The 4,914-nt window shown below is 34.7% G+C and overlaps 1 non-coding gene across 1 annotated transcript; it reads left to right on the plus strand.

Annotated features, from left to right (window-relative positions):
• Positions 1 to 737: 737 nt before the first annotated feature.
• On the plus strand, positions 738 to 809 carry TRNAW-CCA. Its single transcript has one exon. It is a non-coding gene; the product is annotated as a tRNA-Trp (tRNA).
• Positions 810 to 4,914: the final 4,105 nt, after the last annotated feature.

Below are 4,914 nucleotides of genomic sequence, written 5' to 3' on the forward strand. Positions count from 1 at the left end.
CTTATTCTTTCATATATATATTTTCCTTATTATTTAAGTTCTATAATTCACAATTTTCGATTCTTCGCTTCCGCATTATTCCGCTATATTCCTAACACCTGTCTCATTAGAACTCAAGGATACAGAGATACGAGCCTATAGAACATATCCTGTTCAAGTAAGGTCGTGATCAAGTCTCATAAAAGAAAAAAGGCACAACACTAGACATCAAATATTACACACACTCAGTTGAACAATCACACTTAATACATAAAAACAACAAAGTAGCGGGAGTGGATGTCATGCACTTGATTGATTTTGTTAACCGTAGTTCTTTGTTCTCCCTTGACGTTTCTGAAAGAAAACCTTTGAAATAATTCCATCAATCTTCATGTTATAATATGATCTCCATTTGTTGGACATCAAAAGTGGCACAAAGATTCCTCCTAGACCCGCAGCAAATCCTAATGCAACACTGATGTAGATACTAGATATCAACATGTAGAAGAAACTTCCTAGCTATTTCGTCTTAGATCAAGGCAAAATCTAACTGGAAAACTAAATTTCACTTTTAATCATATGATTAATTACCGTAGTATTTTTACATTTAGTCATCAATTATTAATTTAATCATACTTATGTTGTTTGTTCATTAACTAAAACGAATATGTCAATTGTAATCGTGCAACTAAATCTGGCATTAATTCTAAAGAAAGAGACCAAGTATAAAAAATTGAAAGTTAAAATTCCACAACAGTGGATCCGTGGTGCAATGGTAGCGCGTCTGACTCCAGATCAGAAGGTTGAATGTTCGATTCACGTCGGGTTCAATCCCCCATCCTGTATATACATCTACATCCTGTATATACATCTACTGGCGCAGCAAAATCCTTATACATCTACTGGCGCTTGGAAAGAATGTCGTCAAATAGGTGCTTAGATATGATAGATCTTTTTGTGCTGGTCTACGTGTTGTTGCTATGAACTTAATTTCTGAAAGGTTGAGTGAGTGATTGTGTTTCAGTTAAATTGGTGAAGTGGTTGGGTGCATGATTTGGGCAAGGATGGTGCACTGTGTCAAATGAAAGGGTTATACTAACTGCATGTCCTCCAATTGGGTTTAGAGCTGAAAATCCTTCACGAAAATGCAAAGAAAACGCCTAACTCAATTTTCAGCACATCTCGTATGTGTATCAAACAATACAGCATGGTGGGACTATGTTTCTTAGACCATAAGGGATTTGTAGAGTGCCAACGCCTTCTTCCAGGAAGAAAGTCACACTAGCCTTCTTCCAGGAAGAAGGTTGCGATAGCCTTCTTCCAAACATGGAAGAAGGCCATTGATCCCAAGGCAGCGGCGACCTTCTTCTAAATATGGAAGAAGGCCGTGACGTCATTCTCGGGAAGAAGATTGTCATTCTTTGAAAAAAGCAGTGGTCGATGGTGGTCTGGAACGTCATGATGGAAACATTATTATGATTCTGAACATTATTAATTTGTCCAAAAAAAAATTGATTTGATTAATGCAGGCCAAGTGAGGGTTATGCATATATATCATAATTAAGTAGGATGGGTAGTGATGGTTTGGAGAAAGCTGGAAATTCATCGATCTGCTTCAGGTGAAGTTTGTGCATGATTTCAAGGTGTGTTTACTTGATACAATATACTGTTGAGTGCAAGATTATATTTGTGCATCAATGCATGGAAGATTCCTGGCCTGAAAGAATATGACGCTTTCTTTTGAGATTAGAGAGAGAAAAAAATTGAGGATTTGGATAAGCATATTCACTGATCGACAAATCCAACAGTAGGACACGTTATCAAAGTGTCTACTATCAATGGCGCATCCTACATATGAGAAGTCCGGAGAAGCTTCATTAAGAAGTTGGCAAACATTTAAGCAGTCAGTTTCTATGGTAATGCACTAATTGGAAATGATATATTTGGACTGGTCTTTGACCACGGCAATGGTGAAGAGATGGAGGCCAGAGACCTATTCATAGTAATTGCATGATACGCAGTAGGGTCATGCGTCGCACGTCTGATCATGAGTTTGAATACTCTGTCCGTAGTATCAGATTCGGTAGATATGTCATGATCAAACTGGAGGTGCCGAAAATTGAGTTGGGTGTCATCTCTGCATTTTTCATAAGGATTTGAAGCTCTAAACCCAATTGGAGGACACGCAGCCAGTGTAACCAGTTCATTTGACACAGTGCACCATCCTTACCCAAATCTTGCACCAAATTACCACTTCACCAATTTAACTCCAATCTATCAACACACAATCATTCACTCAACCTTTCAGAAATTACGAACATAGCAACAAACACATACACCAGCAAATGCACACTCGATAAACGTCAAATTTGCATCCCAAAACCAGCTATCATAAATACAACACCTTAAGGGTTCATTTATTTGACAACATCCTTTCCAAACTTGAGTAGATCTATGAGGCTTTTGCTGGGTAAGAACAAAATTGCAAATGGGACCAGGTTCAAGTTGACATGTCCTACAAAGCCAACATTGTTATACTACCTCTACAATACACATGAAAACTACAAATTCTAGGTAACTATATATATGTTCAGATGGATAAAACATATGTGGGAAGATAATGGAAGAGAAATGTAAGAAAAGGAACATAGAGATATGATGGAAGCTAGTGAAAAAAAAAATTTCAATCTTATTTTATTTATTTAGTTCAAATTCAAGTTATATGTTTACAATTAAATTTATTGTTAATGGGAAATTTTGTATATTTAGACATTATATTAAAGTTGTATTAATGATAAAAACGAAATTTTGAATTTAAAAATTATGAAAACAATATTTTATATAAATAAGTGGATAATTTCTTTTATCCTGATGTTATTCTCACATTATTTATCATCGTTTTCCCCAGGCTTTCTAATATAGGAATGGATTATTTTATCCCAATTCCCAAGCACATTTTCTCATAATATTTTCATGCATTTTTTAAATCTATTTTCATCGAAATAAAATAAACAAATTATTGTCGTCAAATAATTGAACCCTTGAGGTGATGTATATGATAGCTAATTTTGGGATGCAAAATTGAAGTTTTCGAGTGTGCATTTGTTGGTGTACGTGTTGTTGCTATGTTCTTAAATTTTGAATGGTTAAATAAATGATTGTGTTTCAATTGTGATTAATTTATGTGTGTTGAATGATAGATTGGAGTTAAATTGGTGAAGTGGTTGGGTACAAGATTTGGGCAATTTAAGGATGGTGCATGCACTGTGTCAAATGAAAAGGTTACACTGGTCGTGTGTACTCCAATTGGGTTTGGAGTTTCAAATCCTTCTTTAAAATGTAGAGATAACACCTAACTCAATTTTCGACACCTCTCGTTTAATCAAGACATGTCTAAAGAATCTGATAATACAGACAGAGCATTCAAATTTATGAAGACGTGCGACGCATGGCCCGACTGCGTATCATGCAATAATTACTAAGTGGAATATTATTTCCTGACATGTTGACCATGCAACATGGTGAGACTATGTTTCTTAGACCACAAAAGGGATTTGCAGAGTGCTAACGAATACATGGGTAATACTTGTATTGAAGCATGTGTAAGGCAACCATGGGTAATGCTCATCAAATTGGTGGTTCCCTCATTCTACTTCAATCGTGAGTTTGGGAATGTATAGTATGGCTTTATTCTCTCCGAACATACTCTCTCGCTCTCTCGTCAGGACCTAATTAATAGATTGACCTAGACCTGCATATATGAAATTGTACTAATCCAAGACCTTGTGTTAAAAATTAAATATGGTCGAAAAGGCACCACTCACAAAAAAAAAAAAAAAAAAAAAAAAAAAAACGGGAACATAAAATTAAAAACTAATACAACAAAGAAGTAAATAATAGTAAACAGGAAAAAAGTATTTTATTTTTGTATGACTCAGTCCACCTTGGTAATGATAATGAACAAACGAGGATTCATGCGTTTAGCATCAAAGCTAGAACTGTAATACCCACAACCTTATAAATAAAATATATATATGTTTAGTAAATGAGGTCAACAAGTCAAAGCTTATTAAAATTTGATATTAGATAAAATTACTAAATTACCCTTCTCTACCCTTAAAGATTAAGGAATCCCTTGGTCTTGGAGAAAGATCTCTTTTAAAAGAAGATAAGGAGAGTTGACTAGAGAGATGGGGGAAGGAAAAATCTTGAAGCTTTGATCTCCATCTTCTTCAAGTTTAGGTCTCAAGTTATTGGGAGTATTGTAGGTGAGTTTGATCTCCATTTTTTTTTTCACTCTTTTTGCGTTGGGTTTATCATTTGAGCCCTAATATTAATGTTTGAAAATATTAGGGATTTTGACAAGGAGTATTTAGGCGAGTTTAATAGCTAAGATTTGGATGTTTTTAGGTAAGTGGTTAACTCTTCTCTCCTTATTTTGCAAAACCCATAAACTATTTTAGAATCTCTACTACTTTGAATGCCCATTTAAGGGTTAGTATGAGTTAAAAGTATTTTGGACTATGATATGTTTTTGGACTATTAAACTTGACTAAAGATATCTTTGGGCATGCCTAAGTTTGGATTCTGTGAATAAGTGAACATGACTATATTTGACTATATTCGTATGTGTATGATTTGTACTAACGTGTTTTGCTCTAAAAGAGGATCATATAATTTATTTGACAATTATTAGTTTATGATTTCATAATATTACTTTTGGATATGTACTTTGTTATGTGATCTTTAAGGAATTGATTTTTGCTACAATGGGCTATTTGATTATAAGAATTATTTTGAAGGTTTGACCAAACTCATGAGGCAACCTACATTTTGTCGTTTGTTCTGTTCGGCTTGGAACGTTCCTAATTGCTCATTCTGAATCGTCGAGCTTGGCTCATTCCGAATCGTCGATTCTTTTGAATTATTTGTTGG

The sequence above is a fragment of the Ipomoea nil genome, unplaced genomic scaffold, assembly GCF_001879475.1.
Source record: "Ipomoea nil cultivar Tokyo-kokei standard unplaced genomic scaffold, Asagao_1.1 scaffold3162, whole genome shotgun sequence".
NCBI classification, from domain to species: Eukaryota; Viridiplantae; Streptophyta; class Magnoliopsida; order Solanales; family Convolvulaceae; genus Ipomoea; species Ipomoea nil.